At 43.6% G+C, this 25895-nt stretch overlaps 1 protein-coding gene and 1 pseudogene across 3 annotated transcripts in view; both read left to right on the forward strand.

Moving 5' to 3' along the window:
- The window catches only part of LOC126185203 (protein O-linked-mannose beta-1,2-N-acetylglucosaminyltransferase 1-like), an 842885-nt gene that overhangs the window by 333764 nt on the left and 483226 nt on the right, over positions 1-25895 (forward strand). For all 3 annotated transcript variants that reach the window (XM_049928081.1, XM_049928083.1, XM_049928084.1), the window contains exon 3: positions 6902-6949. The gene's annotated coding sequence lies outside the window, so the exon portion shown is untranslated. The remainder of the gene's footprint in view (positions 1-6901; positions 6950-25895) is intronic.
- On the forward strand, positions 5533-5650 carry LOC126185486 (5S ribosomal RNA; annotated as a pseudogene).

The following is a 25895-nucleotide window of genomic DNA, read 5'->3' on the forward strand; positions in this document are numbered from 1 at the left end:
TGAGACGATAGAATGGGGTGAAACAGATACAGAAGAGGTAGCTAGGTTAGAGGAAGAGAAATAGAATGGTAAAATTCGAAGCTGTGATGCAGAGGAGAAAGAAAGAGATGAGAGGGGCACAACAATAGTGGCTATACCGTCCCTAATATGTAAGTTTTGAGTTCCTTCTTGAATGTTGAGTGGTTCTGGATAAGACGCAGATCACAGGGGAGCGTGTTCCATAGTCGTATGGCTGAGATGTAGAATGACATGGAGAAAGATTTTGTGTTATGTAAAGGTACAGCCAAGATGCTAGACGTTTCCGATCTGGTATTGCGGTTGTGGAATGATGATAGGTGTTTAATGTGAGAAGATAAGTATTGGTGGCACCAGTGACTAAGAAATCGATGAAGTAAGCACATCATGTGGAGATCGCGTACCTTATGTGGGCGTATCCAACCTAGCTGGGAGTATGAAGGACTGTTAAACCTAACTAACCTAAGGACATCACACAACACCCAGTCATCACGTTTAAATTTTGGATTGCATGTAGGGAGGAGAGCGATTTCCGGCAAGCTGTGACTGTTTGTTCTTCCCAGTTTAAGTGTTCATCCAAGATTATTCCAAGGTCTTTTACTGTTTTTTTGGTATGGTAGTTGGGTACCATTGAGGAGTATTTGTTAGTTTTATTTTTAAAAGTGTTAGATAAAGGATGATAAGACTGGGAAATTTAAACAAGTTTGTGCGGAAATTAAAATAGACGTCTCAGCAATGTCATCACTGGTTTGATTAATGTGACTGTTTCCACAGAGTTAGTGTGATCCAGCATCTTCCTCTCACCAGCAAGCTTATTAGCCAAGTAACTTATTTTCTACTGAGAATGGCTGCAACAATTTGAAGCATGAGGTTTTCTTGCGTTATCCGTCTTTCAGCCGCAGTTAAAAATAATACATATTATCTGATCAGAAGTATCCGGACACCTATTAAGGGATATTAATATGGGGTGTGTGCACCCTTCGCCTGTATGACGGCTTGGATTCTGCTGTGAAAACTTTCATTGAGGTGTCTGAATGCCTGCGGAGGAATGGCAGACCACCTTTCGTGAAGAACCAAAACCAGAGGAATTAGTCATGTCAGTCGCTGGGGTCCCGAGCGACGTCGAGATTCTAACTCATCGAAAAGGTGAACCACTGGGTTTCGTTGGGACTCTGGGTAGGTCATTCCATTTCAGGAACCTTATAGTCCACAAATCATGTCTCCACAGATGCTGATTTATTATTATGTTGATACAAATAATCATCCCTCTGAACTGTTCATCTAATATACGCAGTACGTACTGCTGTAACATTTGTTCACATTCTTCTGTGTTGAACGTTTTCTTAAACGCAATAGGAAGACCACAGCCAAACCACGAAAAACATCCCCATACTCTAACACCATCTCCTCCCTGCTTCGCTGTTGGCACTACACATGATGGTACAGGGTGTCCAGCAAACGAATTTCTGGTTTCAAAATTAAATATTTCGAAAATTAAGATCTTTAAGCGTGTACCACAAAAGGTATGTCTACTGCGAAAGCTGCAAGAATTCTATACAGAAGTTTCGAAATAGATCGAGAAGCTGCTAACCGATGCCGCTGTACGCTGTGCGGGTCGTCCACTATATAATCAAACTCGTCCTCTGCAAGCAGTCTTTACAGTCACATCACAATCTTTTAGTGAAGTGTTCAGTACTCAGGTGGCAATAACGAACAATGAAATTTTCCATCAGATCATGTAGTGTCTCGACGGAAATCGATGCACATGCCACACAGGTCGCCGATTCAAGCTCGTCCAGGCTGACTGGATGTTTCCACTAGACAGCGCCTTTCAATGTGCCCACAGAGAACAGTCACAAGGAGTCAGATCAGGAGAACATGGTGGTCGATGCATCCCTGCACCAGTAAATTAGCAACAGTCCAACTCAATGACTCTATTCCCGTGCGGTAGCGTTCTCGCTTCCCACGCCCGGGCTCCCGGGTTCGATTCCCAGCGGGGTCAGGGATTTTCTCTGCCTCGTGATGGCTGGGTGTTGTGTGCTGTCCTTAGGTTAGTTAGGTTTAAGTAGTTCTAAGTTCTAGGGGACTGATGACCATAGATGTTAAGTCCCATAGTGCTCAGAGCCATTTGAACCATTTGACTCTATTCCCGAAGTGTTAATCAAGAAAGAGAAAGCCGGCCGGTGTGGCCGTGCGGTTAAAGGCGCTTCAGTCTGGAACCGCGTGACCGCTACGGTCGCAGGTTCGAATCCTGCCTCGGGCATGGATGTGTGTGATGTCCTTAGGTTAGTTAGGTTTAATTAGTTCTCAGTTCTAGGCGACTGATGACCTCAGAAGTTAAGTCGCATAGTGCTCAGAGCCATTTGAACCAAGAAAGCGAAACATCTAATCGGTGAGTGGTAGTCTGGGCCCATCTTACATGAACCACTCGGTGTCTGGTCAATCTTCCAACGCTAGTTGTGTGGTCACAAACTTATTCAAAATTGCAACGTAACGATCATTAAATATCGTTTCTAGCATGAAAAAAAAAGCCAGTAATGCAACTTCTGCATACTGCAGCCCAAAACAGTAACTTAGGGAGAACACGGTGGTCTCGCTTCTCACAAATCTAGATTTTTCGGAAACCCTAAATCGCCAGTTCTGTTTCTTCACTACCCCATTCAGGTGGAAGTGTGCTTCATCTGTGAAACAGATGCAGCCATCATCAAATCCTTCATTATCACTCATAGTGAAAACCTGGTTCGCAAAGCCAGCCCTCTGTCGCACGGCTCGTAGGGGTTTGGCCTGGTGGCTTTCGATTTTGAATGGAAACATGTCTACGCTCTGTCTAAGTATTTTCTGCGTACTGGACCTCTTCAAACAAGTCTCTGGTGCAATTCTTCGGGCGGATTTCCTTGGATTTTGCTGAATAATTTCAGAAACCATGGTGACATTTTCAGGAGTAACTACAGCTTACCTGGTGCTCACGTTCTCCGCTAGATCATCAGCCACGCTGCCTGTCCTTTGGAATTTGGCGAAGAGCTTGCGAATGGTTTTCGCATCGGGCCCTCATGGATCATTAAATCCTGTTTGAGAACTGCGCCTTGTTGCCGTAGGCGTGTGTTCAAATCTGTGGTATTCCATTACCAGAAGAACACGTTGTTCCATCGGATACATTCCTTCGGTATGCTAACCTTTCTCTTTTCGCCGGTGGGACTGATCGCTTTGAACTGCGGAGCGCTATTTGTAGGCGCTATATACCGCGATTACAGCGCCATCAGTTAACAGCTTTACGGACGATTTCGCAAGTTCTGTATAAAGTTCTTACAGCTTTCAAAATAAACACACCGTTTGTTGCACTCGTCTATCGATCTAAGTTTTCGAAATATCTAATTTTTGAAATTAAGGACCCCTTCGCTGGACACCCAGCAGGTAACTTTCTCCAGGCCTTCTCCAAACCAAAATTCTTCCACAGGATTGCCACAGGGTAAAGCGTGATTCATGACTCCAAATCACTCGATTCCAGCCTTCCACTGTCAATGGTGTGTCTCTTTACACAACCTCAAGCGTCGCTTAGCATTGACTGCAGAAATATGTGGCTATGCACCTATCCCATTCTGAGACGTCTATGTGGCTGTGTAAATCAATCGACCATGAAGTACATCCATCAAATCAAACAGCTTACACATAGAAGATCCACTGTACAAGGCAATTACAGAGCAAAAGCACTGAACTAACCACTGATGTAAACAAACTATTATGGTTGTGTTATTTTACGAGCACTGCCTGGATCTGTGATCTTGCTGACCATGGAAATACCTCAATATGACGCAGACAGTTAACAGAGACACGTGCCATTACTGGACAAGTATTGTCATATTCAGAAACAGCACGACGATACTGTCGCATGAGAAGTAACACACAAGATGGACGTGACGCACCTTCGTGCCGTCAAAGTTCCATCAGTCACTATCAGTTGTAACCTGAATTCGTACCCTATAGCTCCCCATACCATAACGCCAGTTGTAGAATCCCAGAACATATTCTGAGCTCAAACGTAACGAGGTATCTTGGACAGATTGGCCACTTGGATGCCAACCAGCAAGAATTCCGAAAACATCGATCACGTGAAAGCCAATTCGCACTTTTCTCACACGAGGAACAAGGCAATCGAGTAGATGCAGTATTTTTCGATTTCCGAATAGCATTTGACTGAGTACCACATGTACGCTTATTATCAGAAGTGCGATTGTACGGGATATCAAGCGAAATTTGTGACTGGATTGACGATTTATTAATAGACTGGTCGTAGCAAGTTGTCTTGGGTGGATAATCATCAACAAATTTCAGAAGTAACTCTGGGTGTACCCCAAGCTTATATTAATGACCTTACGCACAATATAAATAGTAACCTCAGGCTTTTCGTTGATGATGCAGTAATTTATAATGAAGTACTGTCTGAAAGAAACTGTACAAATGTTGATAAGGTTTCAAACTGGCGCAAAAACCTTATTTTAAAAGTTCAGAAATGTAAAATTGTGCACTTCACAGTACGAGAAAACGTAGAAGCTTACGACTACATCGTGAAAGAGTCAAAACTGTAGTCGGACAATACATACAAGTAACAGGGTGTAACACTTTGTAGGGATATGGAATGGAACAATCACATAGACCCAGTCGAAGGTAAAGCAGCGGGCAGACGTAGATTCATTGGGAAAATACTAGGGATATGAAATCAATCTACAGAGGATCACTCGTGCGATATATTGTGGAATATTGCTCAAGTGTGTAGGACCCGTACCAAATATCACTAACAGAGGATACTGAACGTATACAGAGAACGGCAGTACGAAAGGTCACAGGATTAAAGAATGAAATTTACACTCTACAGCGGAGTGTGCACTGATATGAAACTTCCTGGCAGATTAAAACTGTGTGCCGGACCGAGACTCGAACGCGGGACCTTTACCTTTCGCGGAGAGTGTCACAGAGATGCTGAAGAAACTGAACAGGCAGATTCTTAAAGATAGACGTAATCTGTTCTGAGAAAGCTTCCTTACAAAGCTTCAAGAACCAGCTTTAAATGATGACTATAAGAACATACCGCAATTCTCTACGTATCGCTCCCGTACGGATCGGGAGGACAAGATTAGATTAATTACAGCGTGAGCGGAAGCATTTAATCAATCATTCTTCTCGACCCCCATGCGTGAATGGTATGGAAAAGTGCGCTAATAACTGGTGCAGTGGGACCTACCCACTGCGATTTCCTTCACAGTTGTTTGCAGAGTACCGATGCATACTACCTGTCCCATTCTTGTCATATGGAACATGTAAGTATGTAAATGTCTGCGTATGTGAATCGCTTTATATTTGTTGCTCTTAAATCGTAATTCATATATCTTTGAACGACCTCCGAAATTTTGTCGCTGGGGTTGGGGTTCAACCTGTAGTATAGGTAAACATTTGCTCCATTGATTCGTTGATGCTAACAATCTATTTATAAATTCAAAATTTCCGGGTTGTAGTCAACATGTAGGCAACGGCCTTGCCGCAGTGGATACACCGGTTCCCGTCAGTTCACCGAAGTTAAGCGCTGTCGGGCGTGGCCGGCACTTGGATGGGTGACCATCCGGGCCGCCATGTGCTGTTGCCATTTTTCTGGGTGCCCTCAGCCTCATGATGCCAATTGAGGAGCTACTCGACCGAATAGTAGCGGCTCCGGTCAAAGAAAACCATCATACCGACCGGGAGAGCGGTGTGCCGACCACACGCCCCTCCTATCCTCATTCTCACCTGAGGGTGACACGGCGGTCGGATGGTTCCGGTGGGCCACATGTGGCCTGATGACGGAGTGCCTTGCCTAGTCAACATGTTGTTTCAGGACAATTAATGATAAAGACTGAGACGGGACAGGGGAGGAGTTTTCAGTTCCCAACTTTCTGATTTTTCTTCTTTCTTTCAACGGGAACTACACATCGTCAAGAAATATCTCGAGCTCGATGTTACATATATCATTGCTGGTTGCTAAACCAGTACTTTACCCGTAGATACTCTACCGATGCACCCACCCATTGTTAAAGGTTCGGTATATGTCGTAAAACTGATAATACGAGAAATATCACAATTCTGTCTGTCATTTTATGCCTGTTTTACTTTCCTCCCAAAAACAAACTGTACAACCCTCTCAAACAAACAAGGAAACTGAATTAACATAAATACGTAATGCTGAGTTGCTTTAATAATAACGGATTTCGTATTGCTTGATTATTTTTTTGAATTTTCTTTCAACAGAACATAATTTCACTTTTCAGTTCAATAAACTTTACCAACAGCCGTATACTTTGGGTTATTTTATTTTATTTCGAACGCAACCAGTTTCGGCAATTCATTTTGCTGTCTTCAGGCCCCATACGCTTTTTTCGAATCAACGAGCTTATCGTATAGTGCCATAAAACTGGATACCGTGAATCCCAATCGTTGTGCAACTGATTCATACGAAAGGACGTGCATTGGGCCTGAATATGGCAAAATGAATTGCCGAGACTAGTTGCGTTAGAAATAAAATAAACTAACCTAAAGTATACGGCTGTTGGTAAAGTTTATTGAGTTGAGAAGTACGTACCAGCCGGCGTCCCCTGGCCATAATGGACCGACAGAGACTAATTTCACCTTGTTCGCTTTTTCTTACTTTTTTAATTCTTTTATTTTCCGTAATATTCAAAATAGAAACTATATTATCTTCTTCTTAGTCTTCTTTTACCGAGGCTTACCCTGGGTACTCCGCCTCGTAACTTGCTTAATTTTACATTTTCGAGAGGAAGAGCCTAATATATAAATGTCGTAAATGTCATAATAGTAACTGCATAGAAAAAATTTCCTCATTTCTGTTTGATGTCTTTTGCAGGTCTCCATCTCTACGGACGTAATGCATGTATGGAGATCAACTAACAAGGTAAGTGAGCCTTAGAAACTTTTAGAAGGCGCTGATTGCGTTATACGCACACTCGGTGTTCATGTACACACTGCTTTATGTCGTTGGTGTCAGCAGAAATCTGTATTATCATTGGAAAACGCAATAAGTAGCTTCATCAGCAGCATCGTTTTGTTAGAAATGTAAAAAAAATAAAAAATAAAAAAAAAATAAAAAGAAAATCAATCGTCGCCAGTTTTTTGATGAATTACCCCCACACTGATGGTTCATATATAGGAAACTGTTAAATTTATATGAGAGAGGTAATACGTCTCTACAGAAACATCTGCATGTATAATTTGCTGGTCACTGCGAAGTGCGTGGTTGAGGCTCCAATTCATTTTACCATACATACGGGTTCTTCCTATCCTAGTTCTATGATGGACCACGTCTAAGGGATCTAAAGGCAAAATCCTTGAAATAATTTAATATCTTGAACACAGATATTGGAGAGAAAGACTGCTCCCGAAGTTTTATAAATCTTTTGTGAGATTCCGGCTACATTATTGGTTCACTGTGTAATGATCAACGAGACCTACAGTTCTCAGGCTCATCGTCGCTATCGTCCCCCTCCGTATTAGGCTGGCCACGGGTGTCTACAGTACCCCCATACCGTGCCTCTTTACTCTGGATCCATCATTTGCCATCCTTTAGCAGATTTTCGTGACGCGTCAGACGTATAACGTCTTCCCTTTCAGAGAAACACTGTCATACCAAGCCGTTGTTAATCTTGGTATGGAATAGATTTTTGTACGTTGCTCGTGGACAATGAACCCATTTGCGAAAAGCACAAAGCACGATCTAGTGGCATTTAGGTGTGGGACAAATACACATAGTACCCCAGCGATCGAGTCGATTTCCGCCTTGTTTACTGAAGTGTCCTACATTATTTTAGATTTAGTGAGGTGCAGAAGGGACTGCACTCCTTGATATAATTTTTGTTTGTTTTTCGTATTTTTTTTTAAAACAGCTGCATTTCTATACGGCAGTATTTACAGACGGATCCAAATAAGGGAATTCACTTGGGTGTTTTGTGGTAAGGGCGGCCACGGCGCGCCAAACTTCACCCGTGCAGCGTGTGCTTCTCTTAAGTACGTTTCATTTAGCACTGCGGTGCGGCATTTTTCGGCCGGTACAACTCTCTGAGTTCGGCAACATCGTACTGTCAGCGCTGTTTAACCTTCGCTATTTGTTCGTGGTCTGAGGAACGTTCGCAGTTGCAGTGGCTGTTTTCACAAACACAGGCAGTCTAGCGATATGTCTTAACAATCCTTTAAAATGAATGGGAAGAGAGGGATGAGAATTGTCAGTTCGCATAAGCGACAGGTACTACATATTTGCTACGTAACGACATTACAGTACCATGCAGGAAGAATTTAAAGATTTAGTTGACAATGAAAGAGCAAATAATTACAACGAGCGACAGGCGGGATTCATTGTTGTGCACGTTAAAAAGCTCTTTGAGATAAATTTGCAGCCCTGGAGCACGTGAAGAAATATGTGGTACGAACAGTAAAATTTCTGAAGCCGCCACCATTGTTCCGTTGTCAGTTTCCACAGTTTTCAGTGGAACTGAACGAAGACTAGGGCGACTTCCTATATTACTATGAAGTATTTTGGTTAAGTTAAGAGGCATGCATGGAACGATTTTCCGATTTAAGACTCGCTATTATTGAGTTTATGAAGGACAAAGGAGTGCAAAACGAAAATTAGAACTTCCAGAATGAAGTGTAGACTTCTTATTTTAAGTGGACTTGACTACACGTTGCCCTTAATAAGACATTGCAAGGTAACTTCTTTCTAATTTGATGGAGATGCATTTAAAAAGAAAATCGCGTTGAAGAAGGGATACATTCTGACAAAGACAGTCCACCTCCATAAGCTCAATGGCGCTAAAGAAAACACAGGGTTTGAAGAATTCATTGTGGCCTTGAAAGAATTACGAGGATAGTTTTATTAAGATTTTGAGGACACTGTCAGTCATATCTGTTTCCGAGCTGCTTTTAAGACCGTTTGCCGTTTCAATTGAAAACGCCACTCTGCATATGCAGATGTAACTAATTGACCTGCAAGGTAATTCCAGTGTTAATGAAAAATCTTTTTACTTTAAAACTGTCCGTGCCCACATTGCTTCTCTCAGGTAGAGTTTCCAAGTCTCCATAATGAGGTCGGAAAAGTGTTACGATATTTTGATCGATTTACTTGTGTGAAAGACCTGTTCTCGATTATGAATCTGAATATGTCACGATTACGTGGCAACTTCACTGCGAAACCTGTGAAATTGTATGCGTCTATCCGTATGCTGACAGTTTGTACAAGACAAAAATTATATTATGTCCTCAGCGCGCCAAAAATAATTATATAATAATGGAAATTTTGTTTGTGACTATGTTGTTGAGAAATGTGAAATATACCGGGTGATCAAAAAGTCAGTATAAATTTGAAAACTGAATAAATCACGGAATTATGTAGATAGAGAGGTACAAATTGACACACATGCTTGGAATGACATGGGATTTTATTAGAACCAAAAAATACAAAAGTTCAAAAAATGTCCGACAGATGGCGCTTCATCTGATCAGAATAGCAATAATTAGCATAACAAAGTAAGACAAAGCAAAGATGCTGTTCTTTACAGAAAATGCTCAATATGTTCACCATCATTCCTCAACAATAGCTGTAGACGAGGAACAATGTTGTGAACAGCACTGTAAAGCATGTCCGGAGTTACGGTGAGGCATTGGCGTCGGATGTTGTCTTTCAGCATCCCTAGAGATGTCGGTCGATCACGATACACTTGCGACTTCCGGTAACTCCAAAGCCAATAATCGCACGGACTAAGGTCTGGGGACCTGAGTAGCCAAGCATGACGAAAGTGGCGGCTGAGCACACGATCATCACCAAACGACGCGCGCAAGAGATCTTTCACGCGCCATCTGTCGGACATTTTGTGAACTTCGTTTTTTTTTTGTTCTAATAAAACCCCGTGTCATTCCAAGCATGTGTATCAATTTTTACCTCTCTATCTACGTTATTCCGTGGTTTATTAAGTTTTCAAATTTATACTGACTTTTTGATCACCCTGTAAAACCAAGTAGTATGCAATGCGACTGTAATGTCATTTAAATGCGGAACGTTCGCAGTTTTCCTCTCTTCCTCCTCCTTGCGCTTTACAATATGGCGTGGCGGTGGGGGAAATGTGAAGTAAGGCTAAAGGCTTTGGCACTCGTTCCCGGGCAGAGTCCGTGAACCGAAATCTTGGCCGCCCCTTCTCTCTAGTGTTCCGTAGCCAACCGTTTATGAATGTAACTACTTGGTGATGGTGTACAGGGTTATTACAAATGATTGAAGCGATTTCACAGCTCTACAATAACTTTATTATTTGAGATATTTTCAAAATGCTTTGCACACACATACAAAAACTCAAAAAGTTTTTTTAGGCATTCACAAATGTTCGATATGTGCCCCTTTAGTGATTCGGCAGACATCAAGCCGATAATCAAGTTTCTCCCACACTCGGCGCAGCATGTCCCCATCAATGAGTTCGAAAGCATCGTTGATGCGAGCTCGCAGTTCTGGCACGTTTCTTGGTAGAGGAGGTTTAAACACTGAATCTTTCACATAACCCTACAGAAAGAAATCGCATGGGGTTAAGTCGGGAGAGCGTGGAGGCCATGACATGAATTGCTGACCATGATCTCCACCACGACCGATCCATCGGTTTTCCAATCTCCTGTTTAAGAAATGCCGAACATCATGATGGAAGTGCGGTGGAGCACCACCCTGTTGAAAGATGAAGTCGGCGCCGTCGGTCTCCAGTTGTGGCATGAGCCAATTTTCCACGGGCTACGCGTGAAACTTGCCCGCACGCGTTCAACCGTTTCTTCGCTCACTGCAGGCCGACCCGTTGATTTCCCCTTACAGAGGCATCCAGAAGCTTTAAACTGCGCATACCATCGCCGAATGGAGTTAGCAGTTGGTGGATCTTTGTTGAACTTCGTCCTGAAGTGTCGTTGCACTGTTATGACTGACTGACGTGAGTGCATTTCAAGCACGACATACGCTTTCTCGGCTCCTGTCGCCATTTTGTCTCACTGCGCTCCCGAGCGCTCTGACGGCAGAAACCTGAAGTGCGGCTTCAGCCGAACAAAACTTTATGAATTTTTCTACGTATCTGTAGTGTGTCGTGACCATATGTCAATGAATGGAGCTACAGTGAATTTATGAAATCGCTTCAATCATTTGTAATAGCCCTGTAGTTTCTTCCGGTCGCTCAGGTGAGATGAGTTCCTTCTTACTCGCCTACGGATAGAACATATTCCGATGGCGAACCACTTCCTCCTCCCATGAGAGGACCTTTAAATGTGTAGTGTTTGTGGTGTACAATTTTCAGTACGCCACATTTTAGCTCACTGCATTTTGTATTTGGACGAACAGGCAGAAGCTAGTTTACCTGCCCCTTAAACTCAAAATACACACATACACCAACGATGGAACACGATAAGAATGATTTATTGTGTGACTACGTGAGCTGTAATCCTGTCTTCCAGATCTCTGCAAACGTGTGCGACGGTGAGTAATTACTGGAACTTCCTGAACCACAAATGAATCCTAATTTCACGAAATCCCCCTGATAACGTAGCTGCCACTCGTCAGTTTACAATTCGCGGAATACCATGACATAAAGACAGACGGAAAATGATAAGTACTTCATTACTTGTTGCAATATACGGCTGAGCTTAAAAAAGTAAGTTTCCAGAACCGCTCGTTACTTCCAAATGTTCTTTCAGCGTGCCGGTAAGATGGAAATGACATGGTGCAAGATCTGGACTGAGTATCGAAAACGTTGAAGCAAAGCTTGTGTTGTGTGCGCCTTGTGTGGTGTTGCATTGTCGTACGGGAAAACTTAACTTTCGATGACTCTCGCTCTTTACATTTTGCCGGCAAGAATCACACTGTTCCGCGCATTTCAACTTTGCAGTACGTTTCCAGTCGGCGCGATATTTCACTCGCACCCTGTGATGCAGCTTTTATCGGTACGGTAACAGAACTGTCTCTGCAGGAAATACCGAACACGTAATCTCTTCTGATAATGCGCCACCCCCGCTGCACAATGGTCTTAGCGTGGAATGACAAGTTTAACTTTCTGAAGTCCCTATGTATAATGTAATTCAAGTAAGAAGACTAACAAAACAATGTACAGGTGCTACCACGGACTCTCTCTCTCTCTCTCTCTCTCTCTCTCTCTCTCTCTCACACACACACACACACACACAAGCAGACCTGCTTGTATTCGTCAATTTTTTAAGAATTACATCGTCCAAGGCATTCGCAGACACTTGCAGAATTACTAGAAACACACGACTTAAGACTCTCGACACACAGTGTTAGGTGACACATCTAAACGTTGTACAAAGACATGATTCTGAACGCAGTTGTCATTCTTTTGCATGTAAGACTTAAGATGTGGAGTTGTGGATCAGTAGTTCGTGCCTCATTTAGCACCACTTAGCAACTTCATGTTATTGCTTTTGTCACATTGAAACATATCCTGCCAGCCAGTGGCTGTTCTTTATTCGCTTTCGTTCTACGATTTGTTCTATGTGTTGACAGAAACGTTCTTACATTTCTTGACATTTCATCGGATGGTAGTTGTACGAGATTTCAAGTTTATCGGATTGCCATTTAGTGATAATCATCTCATCCGTCAGATCCTTAACAAACATATTTTTACCAAGGAGTAAGTGATAGATTTCTAGCTCTTTCTGTATTTTTACTGTGGATTGTGAACTTTTTAGAGCTTTTTCTGCTATTATCGTGTGTCAAATGCTGTGCTCAAGTCGTACACCCATAAACTCTGCTTCACATAAAATAATTTTCTTTTCATGATTGAGTTCCGCACTGACAAGAAATTGGATTCAGTACTTTGCTATGCAGGTACGTTTGTTCCAGCTATCACCGGAGCTTTGTTTCTGTCAACTTTTGTCTTTCCCATATTATAATTTAGCATTTCTTAACTAGGTGGCTTCAGTCTTGGTGGTACTTATGTGAATCTTGTTGCGTATTTGCCAGTTCTAAATAAATGAAGCTGTTTCTGTAGGAGTCTGTTTATTATCTGTCTGTCGTCAACAGCATATACGTAGTTTTCAGAATCCAAATGTGTATACATTGAAAGATACCAGTGTTGGTACCAATCCGGAAAGAATTCAGTGTACGATTTTTTTGTATTGCGATATCTGTCCGTAGTTTTCACCAAAGAAAAAAATCGTGAACTCAGCTAACTACACTGCACTGTATGACAAACCTATCACAAATAGTTGTCTACGAAACACTGAGTTACCAAGTTCATCGGTACTCTGTAAACAAATTTTTTTTAATGAGAAGTAAAGCAACTGGTATCGAATTATTTAGTACAGTTTGATTTTGACGTCTTTTCGGCAATGATTTTACATAGCTCTGTAAAGTGAACGGGTGCCCCTTGAACATTAGCAACCAGAATGATATTGATTTTCAAGCGAGCCATGTTAAGAATTCACAAAGGAAGCTCCTTCGGAAGCCTAACGAAAAGCGGCAGTCGAGCTAAGGCCATATTTGGCAGTGGTGGTCAGGTGATGTGCTTCATCTTGTCCGTAAGATATATGCGGCCCTCCGACCTTCGCCTCGGACATTCTCGTTCCATTTGCGTGGCCGGTCGGTCTTTTTCAATTGAGGCGGCTTGGCTTCCTACAGTTAATAGCGCCGACATGATTTGTGATTGCTTTGTTCCTGCCGCGGCGGAAGCGCTGCCCGCCCCGTGACCCAGCTAAATAATGTGCAGGGCTGCACAAAGTTCTCGTCACCTAGAAAGGCAAAGAGGGATTCAGGTAGCGTAAGCACACGTAGGCCTACTATTGCATCTTGTCACATCCGTCTGCTCAGTCTGAAACATGTACCGGGTAGTTATAATTAAAGTGTAGCTAATCACAGACGTCCACTGAGGGCTGTAATTATCGTCTGGCAGCGAAACTTGGTAAGATATTCCAATGTGTTAATGCGAAACCGATTTACACTGGACAAAAACTAGTTGTAACTTGGCCACCAGGTGCAAATCCGGCGTTTTGAATGCAAGAAACACGTATAGAAACGTTTCCATATGTAATGGATTAGGAACGGGATGTGAGCAGAAAAGGCCAAACAATTGAGAAAGGCATAATTTTTAATTTTATTATTAACGACCCTTTACACAATTTGCTCAATATGAGCACCGGAAAAGACGACTAGACGCCGTATAACACCAGATACGCACCTGATGGCCAACATTGAAACTGTTTTATCCGGCGTAATTCGGTTTGAGATTAACGCATTCTAAACATTCTGCGTGGTGTCTGTTCTATATCGTGTCTCCCTACCACTTTCGCGCAACGACGCTCTGAGCGTGTTTTTTAGTGAATTGACTAGTTTGAACCTGGGACCTGTTGCTGGTAAGGAGACGCCAGACCACACATGACATGTAGAATTCAGAAGAGTTCAGTGAGACTAGCGATGATATAACCAAATACTTAATGATTTCAGCGTCAGCTCCACTGCACTCCCTGTAAAAGAATCTTAATACTAACTAAATTTAGTGGAAGGGGTTCAAGGCTTTCCTATTTTTAGTTAGCTGGTAAAATAACGTCGAAAAACCAGTTAAGTTTACCATTGGAAATTTTATTCTACTCACAAAACATTGTTTATAAATTGCACTATTGATAAAAGGAAATGTTTTAATACAGGATGGTAAAAACCAACTGCGTTCAACAAAAATGTGAACGAATATTCCCTGAATGGGTTTCCAAGTTCTACAATGGATCGAAGGATGACCTATGCCATATCACATCTATAAGAGAAAACTATCAAAATGGGCTACAGTGACCCTCAATTATCTTTAATTACTTATCTAACTTGTCGTAAATTACAGTGGCTGATATGGCTTCTCAATAACTATATAACAGAAAAATCATCGAGTTTCTGATTTTTACTTCAAGTGGCAAATGTGAACACCATGAGCTTTAATTGACGATCGACACTAGTATTACGTAAAGGGGATGTAACAGATGAGACTTCTGCAGTTCTGAGTGAAGCCTTATGCGCTCAAAAATGCGGCATCGCGTGCGTTCATTACCTTGTCGGTGTTCGTCAGGGGGAGGCGGCCGGCGCAGCTCCATCCAGCCCTCTCGGAAGCAACTCTCACCTCGCTGTCTCGGAAGCAACTCTCTCCTAACTTCTTACTACAATTTACCGAAGTTGGTTTAAAAAAAACCAATCTGGCTGTGTTTTCATCTGACCAATCAGGGTCTCAATGTTAACCTTAAGCTCTGCCTACAAAAATTCTGTCTATTCAATGAGAAACGTTATACTTTTCGTGGTGGGGCAATGTTTTTAAAGTTTGCAACGTAACAGAGAAGCGAAAAAGTCTCACGCTAAAACCTGCAGCTGGTGTGGTCGTTTTAGCGTTATCGTAAGATCTATACTGTTTTTCTGGAAGGCTCTATCTTTTAACATGGGCTGGGGGTGGTCCTAACGTAACAGAGACGCGAAAAAGTCTCGCGCTAAAACTTGTGGGTGGTGTAGCCCTTTCTGTGTTATCGTAAGTTCTATACTGTTCTTCTGGAGGGCTCTAGCTTTTAACATGGGCTGGGGGGTGGTCCTAACATAACAGAGACGTGAAAAAATCTCACGCTAAAACTTGCGGGTGGTGCGGTCCTAGCGGTTAGCTGGCGACGTGGGTGTCCGTCCGTCCCTTATCATAGGGCCTTCCAGCTTAACACGGTTCTGCTCTCGGCTTCTCGTTTCTCCCCTTGGAACTGCGTCTGTCTCACGGTGGGAAGGTATGACATGCATTTAGTTGTGTTAGTCTGTGGTATTCCATTTGCTCACTCGTTACTCGTATTACTTTGGTTAATTTAATGTCACGATTTATTCGGAGCTATGTGACATACTACTGGATTTGCTTATCTTGTCAGGGTTTTCATGGGAGGTGTTGGATTTGCCTGACACCTTACAGCATTAGCATATCTACCAAGTTTCGCTGCCATACGATAATTACAGCCCACTGGACCTCTGTAATCAGTTGCACTCTAATTATAACCAAACGGTACTGCAACTACTATAATTATCGGACGTGCGTTAAGAATCTTCCTCTAAATGTAGTTCCATATCACACGCATCATTGTCAATAATTACGCCACTGGAGATATGCTCGGCCGTGAGGCAGTCGTCTGGTGATGGAAGTAATTTTCAGCGCTGAAATTTTACCGACAAGGAGAGGAAATTACGCCGTCTATGGGTTCTTAGTCACGAAATGTGGACCGTGGTATGAGATAGATTCCGAACATCGTCGTATATTATTGCAGACTGAGGCCATATGACACACGTTTAGTCTATACTGACAGGTATAGTCCACTTAGTGGTGCCGTTTTGACCGTGCAGAAAACATGAGGTTGTAAAGTTTTTGACGTGTTTATGGGAAGACTGTTCGATGCGGAGAAGAAAACAACCAGCTATATGTGTGTACATATTAAGGTACCACATATAAAAATAACTGAAATTATACCCATTACACCCTGTATACACTCCTGACCATTAAAATTGCAACATGATGAAGACAGCATGCAACAAACATCAAACTGGCATATACTGCATGCTTGCTTGCATGATTTACTTCATTTGCAGACTGCAAGTTACAGCTATAAGGAGCGGCATGTTTTTAGGTTTGTTAGTACCTCCAAGCTCAGCGACCAAGCTCAGCGACCCCATGCGACTAGCGCCCGAGAGATCAGACATGTTGTATGCTCGGCCATGCGGGATCATACCGATACGTCACGTACTAGCGCCAGGGAATGGGCCTTTTTGCAGCAAGACAAGGATCCACGCTGACAGTGCGACGACGCCTGGAACCCACGGACCATCAGCACTGCAACCTCTGTTGTGGCTTCCCCTGACGTGGCAGCAGATAGAGGCGCGCCCATACTGGTGCATCCAACAACACTGGACACAGGGTTGTCATTACATCATCTCTGCAAGGGAGTTCCCATTCTGCGCACAGCATCAAGATGGATGTACTCATGAGCGGGGGCTTCGAGGAGAACGAATGTATCCAAATTGCCTTTTTCATGCTCTTACGGGCTCAAAACCTGGTGTGACGTTGTATGGTGCCGCTGAGTACATAAAACGATCACCTCTGCGTTACATGGCCGACAGTTTGGACAGCAAGCTTTATATTCCTGACTTGCTGGGGCCGGTGGCTGTGCTCTGTCATTGAGATCCCTCTAACGTTGTCTTTAGATCTTGATACAGAGGATGTCAGACTATTGCCTTGACCAGCTCGTTCCCCAGGGTTGATCAGAGGCTGGCACATCTCCTCTCGACAGGCATTACGATTGAAGAATTCTGTCACAGACTTGATGCAGCACGGAATGATGCAGCTATATCTGTGATCTAAACTCCTTTCGACTCAGTGCCTTGCTGGGATGCAGCCAATGTTGCTGCTAGGGATGGCAGCTCGGTGCACCCTGTACATCCACAAATCACGTACAAATTTATTGATGTATTGTTACTACTGTACTGTATAGTGTATACGCACAATAAGTACAATTAATTGTTTCCCATCTTTCTTGGTGTTGCTATTTTTATTGGCAGCAGCACTGTTACACATCTGACAGTCGTGTGACCCACACGAAAAATATGTATTTTACTTGAGCTCCAGACATGTTTCGCTTATTTCCTTAAGACATCCGTTGCAGTTTGGACTAACGTAGCAAGATTATCCTCGTAGTTTTGATGCTGATCGCCGCATTCCTGCCTGTGAGTTCATTCGCATCAGATTGCGTTCCTTACCAAGATAAGGTGGCTGCCAGTAGAACTGGACTTGAGCACTGGTTCCACCAAAGGAGGGCTATCGCTTGCTGAAAATCGACCTGAGCCAGCACGGATAATGTTCGCAAATCAGACGCCATCATCATCTCTTACAGCAGAATATGCAGAGGTAACCGGAAGGGATCGTTAAGGAACGCAAGAGGTGTAGTTTTCAATATGGACACTACTGTTAGGGAATAGTGCACCTTCTGTAGGGCAAGTAAAAATGTCTTTTATCGACTCATTACATTTCTAGAAGATATCTGCAAACAGGTGAATCCATCATGGCGGTTTTTAAAACTATATGCACTTAAAATTTTGTTATGTGTTAGTATAAGTGGCGTCACTCATCTGAAGACTGAATCGAAACTTACTCATTTCTGCAGCTAAATGAGATGATATGGGCAACTGGGGAAGAAGAATCCAGTCACTAAATCATTCAAAAAATTAAAATTCTTTTGCCATACCTGATCCGCTTCCGCTGCCTACTCAACTGATCTGAGACCTGCGTTTCATAGTCTGTGTCTGTCCCTGATAGATTAAAGTGGAACATGTCCTTGGTCACCAGTCTTCTCGGATTTGACATTCTTAAAGTTTTCTTGAGGAACTATATCAAGAACCCTATTCAATTAGACGTTGACCTACTTGTCTGGGAATGTGCAGCACAGATAATTACTCTACATTAGATATTTGTGAACAAGAGAATCATAAATTACTACATTGATACCACTTTTGCACCGAACATTAACGTATCATATCATACGAAGTTTTGTTGCTTACTTTACTTAAAGGACTGTCTCTTTAGCAGAATGATCACTCTACTGTGACATCAAAGCAGTGCGGATGGAGCTGTTTACATCCTCACAGTGATGAGTGTTTCATCCGAACCCCTCCACCACCCCATCATCTTTACGTCTCACATATGTAGCGGCACTCCAGACGGATCCCAGTCAGATGCATGGGCCTGACCTCCCAAAGGATCTTTCGCAAACGGCAATGCCAAAACAGGACGCGGTAGGGCGACTGATTCCTAGCATGCCGGCACTACAAGGAGATGAAGAGAATCCCCGTAGCGGGATGAAAGTTGCAGTGGCTGTGCCCACGGCCGACTTTGTGCCTGGACGTCGGGCTTCACTCCCGTCGTCTGACACAGAGATATACACTCAGAAACATTGGTCCTCACAGAGGAATAAGAAGCGATGGATGACGCCAGCCAGTGCACCGATGACAGAGTCATGAGCTGATGCAGTCTTTCACTACCACAATGAGCTTTCGCTGGACGCCTCCACATTGGGTTTTGGCCGTGTTCTTCAATTGGACCGGTCAACGTTTTGCTCATAGACGTGCAGCTATTGATTGCCAAGCAACACAATGAACGAGGACAAGTATCCTGCAAAGTATCCCCACATCTACCATGTCCCATTTGGGAGGAGTTTGAAGACCTTGCCACTCACCCGATGGAATGTCGGCCGATACTGTCCCAGAATCTTTGGCTGAGGATTCACAGGTGACTGTTGTCTCGACAGCAGTAATGTTTTGTACGATGAAGGGGCGTCTGGACGTGGTTGATCTGCTGCTACGATTAGACCACCTTCCCATGTTATTATGAATGTGTCACTACATGCACACCAGCTACAAGTCTACAAGATTTCCTGCCTCAATCTCAACATGATCGGCACACGTATCAAACTTCAACTGCTGTACGATATGCTCAAGCGGGGTGGACGTGGATGTTGCACTAATGCAGCATGTTCGACTGGAGACCTTAACAGAATTCTATGGGTTTACTGCTTACGTTATCCCTAGTGCTATGAGAGTCAGGGGAATGGCTGTCCTTATGCAAGATGGAATAGAGGTAACCAATGTGATGCACTTGCTGCCAGCTCGGAGACTGCCACTCTATATGAAGGGGATTCGAGTTATTTATGTCTATGCCCTTTCTACGACAGATTAAAGATGAGTCTGGTCACGGTTTTATGTGGAATAAATTATGACTCTCTTCTTTGGCCTCTGTAACCACGTCATTGTTGGTGGAGAATTTAATAGTATGCTATCTAAGGAGGACCAACAACCAAACTACACTCCGCGCTCCTAACTGTGTCTCTTAGTAGAGCACATGCGTCTTGCTGATACTTAGGAGGTGTTACATGGAGATCGCTCTGGCTTTACTTATATTACCAGCCATTCCGTCACCAGACTGTTGCATCTACGTTTCCTCTGATCTAGTGACGGCAGTTCTGGAAGCGGAGCACTGGTCCACAGCTTTCTCGGACCACAGTCCATACATCTGCACAATCAATCTCTGGAGGCAGACGGTGTGGAGAAGTAGGGGATTGTAGAAATTGAATGTAGCACTCCTACAGGATCAGGAATTTAAGCAACTAATAGCGAGTATGTGGGCCTCATGTGGACATCGAACATCGATTCTGAGGTACCCGTCAACACTTCGATAGTGGCTCGAATGCGTCATAGCAGCTTCGCGATGTGTGCTGATTGATTACAATAGGAAAAGGTCGCTTTGTCACAGAAAAATAACGGGTTTCTATTTTGTGCATCTTTAAGAACTTAACGGCGCTACCACCATCCCCAGATCGCCAGCAGGAGTTGCATCGCTCGATAGTGAGGATTCTCATTCTTATCCTCCATAGGCTTGAAAGTGCAGCGCGACCGCTACGGTCGCAGGTTCGAATCCTGCCTCGGGCATTGATGTGTGTGATGTCCTTAGGTTAGTTAGGTTTAGGTAGTTCTAAGTTCTAGGGGACTGATGACCTCAGATGTTAAGTCCCATGGTGCTCAGAGCCATTTGAACCATTTTTTGAAAGTGCATGGTGCAAACGAGATGCCACGACAGGATCGAAGGAGAATCTCACTCTATCCATCACATTATCTCCGAACGACGAAAAAGATTATGAACATTGGTGCATGCTCTGGATCTCCCGGGTAGCTAACCGGCTGATGACCTTCTTCAGAGCGGATGCACACGAATTGCCTGAACTCGGTGGATTGTCTACCGCGGGTAATGGGTATAACGGCAGGGGCACTACGAGTGTAGCGTGTGGACTATAAGTTTGGAATGTGTGTCTCACGGGGAGCGTGCCGGCGGTAAGTTCCTGCAGTTGCATTATCCTCTGTATCCTCAGTGGCTCAGACGGATAGAGCGTCTGCCATGTAAGCAGGAGATCCCGGGTTAGAGTCCCGGTCGTGGCACACATTTTCAAATAACCCCGTTGATGTATATCAACGTCTGTCAGCAGCTAATGGTATTGATTTAATTCTAATTTCAAGAAAGTAACCGATCGCCATTTTTACGTTACAGTGTTGACATGCAAATTTTGTCTAATTTAACACCTTCCTCATTTCTGTTAATATTGGTATGGTGTTTAAAAATCTCAATAGCCTCTCTCTATACATACAAGCATGATAATGCGATGTTTCCGATATGACACTCGTCTCAGTGAGTTTTATTTCATGATCACCCCCTTGGTGAAGATGTTCCGATACGGCCGATTTATCCGTATGTCTCAGGCGGCAATTCCTCTTGCGTTCAACGAGACGGGTGGTAATACTTCTTTTTGTGGTAAGAGGAAGGTGTTAAATTAGACAAAATTTGGATTTCAATATTGAAACGGTTGCCGGCCGGTGTGGCCGTGCGGTTAAAGGTGCTTCAGTCTGGAACCGCGTGACCGCTACGGTCGCAGGTTCGAATCCTGCCTCGGGCATGGATGTGTGTGATGTCCTTAGGTTAGTTAGGTTTAATTAGTTCTAAGTTCTAGGCGACTGATGACCTCAGAAGTTAAGTCGCATAGTGCTCAGAGCCATTTTTTTGAACCATTGAAACGGAAGAATGACGATCGATTACTTTCAATCGAGAATGTCGGCAATACTAGCGATGATCTCGTAGTCGACGTCACGTGGTAGACTATGGTGCCCTCTACACTGCCTATATATTCGGCACTCCCTCGAGTTCTGGTTGTAGTCTGCCATTTTACCTCCGAAGATGTCTCCCGGAGTCGGAGAAGAAACGTCAGGAGAAAGTTTTATATATCGCCCACAGCCCAATAGCTTTAAAGTGAGAGTGTATACTGCACGACATTGCTCTAGCCGACTCTCCAAAGTGTATGTGCCGTCATACGACCAGCACGAATGAACGTCACCTGGAATTTGGACCTTCTGCAGATGTGTGGCTCCTAATTCGGAAGATTCATGTCTTCTATCTCCGAGTGCCGCGCCACACGACCGAGCCCGGAATATTCTTTCGCTCTGTTGAGACATACTTCCCCCAATTGAAAAGGCATGTGATGAACTGGATCAAAGTACTTTCTGTGTACTACCTTTTTGTTTGGAGATTTCTCAAATATGTGCTTGACTTTTGAACTTTCCTGTAGGAACGACACGATGAACCACAGTATTTTTCCAGATATCGTCATATTTTTGCTAATTAATTAAGCACTGTATTCAGGGATTTTTTCCAGTATCCTGCCTCTTGCGTTATTTAGTGAGCGCGCCCTTCATAATGAGTGTGAAGAAGGTGTAACATTATACGGAAATGACGTACGCTTAATGCACATACACTATGTGATGAAAAGTATCCGGACATCTGGCTGAAAATGACTTAAAAGTTTGTGGCGCCCTCTATAGGTAATGCTGGAATTCAATACGGTGTTGGCCCACCCTTAGCCTTGATGACAGCTTCCACTCTCGCAGGCATACGTTCAATCAGGCGCTGGAAGGTTTCTTGGTGAATGGCAGCCCATTCTTTACGGAGTGCTGCACTAAGGAGAAGTATCGATGTCGGTCGGTGAGGCCTGGCACGAAGTCGGCGTTCCAAAACATCCCAGAGGTATTCTATAGGATTCAAGACAGGACTCTGTGCAGGTCAGTCCATTACAGGGATGTTACTGTCGTGTAACCACTCCGCCATAGGCCATGCATTATAAACAGGTGCTCGATTGTGTTGAAAGATGCAGTCGCCATTCCCGAATTGCTCTTCAACAGTTGGAAGCAGGAAGGTGCTTAAAACATCAATGTAGGCCTGTGCTGTGATGGTGCCACGCAAAAGCAACAAGGGGTGCAAGTACCATCCATGTAAAACACGACCACACCATAACACCACCGCCTCCGAATTTTACTGTTAGCATTACACACGCTGGCAGATGACTTTCACCTGGCAGTCGCCATACCCACACCTTGTCATCGGATCGCCACGCTGCGTCCCGTGATTCGTCACTCCACACAAAGTTTTTCCACTGTTCAATCGTTCAAATGTTTACGCTGCTTACACCAAGAGACGCGTCGTTTGGCATTTACCGGCGAGATGTGTGGCTTATGAGGAGCTGCTCGACCATGAAATGCAAGTTTTCTCACCTCCCGTCTAACTGTCATAGTACCTGCATTGAATTCTGAAGCAGTTTGGAATTCCTGTGTGGTGGTCTGGATAGATGTCTGCCTATTACACATTACGACCCTCTTCAACTGTCGGCGGTCTCTGTCAGTCAACAGACGAGGTCGGCCTGTATGCTTTTGTGCTGTACGTATCCCTTCGGGTTTCCACTTTATTATCACATGGGAACCAGTGGACCTAGGGATGTTTAGGAGTTTGCAAATCTCGCGTGCAGACGTATGACACAAGTGACACCCAATCACCTGACACGTTCAAAGTCCTTGAGTTCCGCGGAGCGCCCCATTATGCTCTCTCTCACAATACCTAATGACTACTGACATCGCTGATATGGAGTACCTGGCAGTAGGTGGCAGCACAATGCACCTAATATGAGAAACGTATGTTTTTTGAAGGTGTCCGGATACTTTTGATCACATTGTGTATACTTCTCCCACCATTGAACTGATGAAACAATCAAACAGTTGCTACCAAAAAAAAAGTTTTATCATTAATCTTAAATTTTTATCAATTTTCGTTTAATTTTTTGAATTAGAAGATCCGCAGCTATACTTTGTTTTTATTTTCTTTTATTCTAAGTAGAATTCTCCATTGCAAGTAATGGGGATGATTAAGAATTGTGATAAGTTTTTTTAAGTTTCTATGACATTTGGCTTTATAGTGTTACGAGATAACCAACAGGGCCGTTTCAATCATTAGCCAAGACTAGGCGGCCGCCTAGGGCGGCAGAGGGCGCAAAGAGTTCAATTCAGATCAAAGAGCGAAAATTGTGCAAACGAGGAGGAAAAAATTAAAAAGAGTAGCTAAGAGAGCTAAGGATGTACGGCCGCACGACATTTCCGGCGTAGCGGTCATAAATTATATACACAAATTTTCCTGGTGATTTAGTGTACCTAGTATTGAAAACCGTATCATAACCCCTACAGTAGTTCCTGAGGTGAGCCTTCACATATAGAAAGAAAACTGCGGCGGGGGACTTAACAGATGTAAGAGAGCACAACAAAATATCACCAGGTAGTTAGTGGCGTGTTGTATTACGGACACGGATTTATTTGACTAAGAAAACTAAATGCGAGCCAGTATTTCTCCGGAGCGAGTGGTATCAGCCAGTCATGCAACGTGGGCAGGCTTCAGCGGTAAGTCACGGAGGCTTTGGGGACGGTGCGTGTTACGCAGGCGTTAGTGAGCTGGGCTGTCACAGGCGGCAAAGATTTTAAATTGAATATAACTTCATAACAACGCGTGGCAGTTAGTCGTGGCCCAGCGTTGCCGTCTACTCTCCACCCAACCCTCCCCCCCCCCCCCCTCCAGGCCACCCCGCAATCCGCTCCTTTCGCACTCCTCTACACAGCGCCACACACGACAGGGCTCTGCACGCAAGCACGTTTAGCGTACAAGCGCGTGAAGTATACTCTTGCAACGTAAATGGGTTTCGTGTGTATTCTACTAAAAAATTACCGTTATTGTTGCGTCTTGTACATTTTTGCATATCAAAAGTAGACAAACACGCTTTCATAAATATTTAGAGGGTATTTTGAAACTATTATTAAAATAAATGAAAAAAGGATGAGGGACGAGTAGCAGAGCAAAGGTTATGTCAGCTATCTGATGACGCTTTTATAGCTGTTGAACCATTTGACAGAGACACTGGTGGTGGAGGTCTGCTTCCACGGCTGAGAGATCAACGTGTTTGACTGCCACACGGAAGATCCGGATTCGATTCTCGGCACTGACAAGGATTTTATCGTTAGTGGAGAGGACCTACGGACTCCAAAGGGACACCCGAGGACCTAGTTAAAGGACAGTTAGCGGATTTGGTTTCAGAACCGGATATTATGCCTGCAAGAGAGTTGTGCTAACTACGTGTGCCTCCAATACATCTGGTAATCCAGTAGACAGGAGACGACGCGGCAGTCAGACGGCACCGCATAGTTCCGTCGACTGAGTGCAAACGTTCTTCAGTTTTTTTAGAGGTGGCTAAACTGATTTTGAATTAATTAGTGAGCATAATAGTGACAAACACGATGAATGTGAGGAAGAGCTCTCGAAGGTAGAATGTGTAGAGTGAGGGTTTTACCTCATGGATGATACAACCTAAATAAAATTTGGAACAAAAACTCGGCTTCCAGACGTATTGAGACTAGCCCCTGGTCTAGCGTTCAGGATAATGGTTGTTCGAGTAGATGTTGTTAATTAACAGGATTATGTTTGGAGTATTTTCATTAAATAAAGGCTAACTAAGTTTTATGTCTGGTCTCGGTAGCCTTGAACTCTCGTAGGCTGTCGACATAGGATATCTAACAAAGGTAGGCCGCCTGTTGCGGATCACGAACTTAGAAGAAATTTCACACATACGTTGGTGATTCGTGAAGAATAACGGGTAGATACTTATTTCGTCTTTTGCCTCGGTGGCACGGAGCAACAGCAAGTGGTCAGATTATATTATGTAGTACTCAATCTCACTTGCACATTAGCATTTATTAACGACGGACTTCGTATGATAAGAGTTAGTTATCATGTTTCACTATTTAAAACTTGATACAAAACCGCTAATTAGTGTATTTTACTGTGCACATGAGGCTGAGTACTGGATAATATTTGGGCTTTTGAGAATATTGACTTTGGAAATTGTCTTTCCTGCGCAAATCCCAATGAGCT

This window comes from Schistocerca cancellata, chromosome 4 (assembly GCF_023864275.1).
Source record: "Schistocerca cancellata isolate TAMUIC-IGC-003103 chromosome 4, iqSchCanc2.1, whole genome shotgun sequence".
Classification (NCBI taxonomy): Eukaryota; Metazoa; Arthropoda; class Insecta; order Orthoptera; family Acrididae; genus Schistocerca; species Schistocerca cancellata.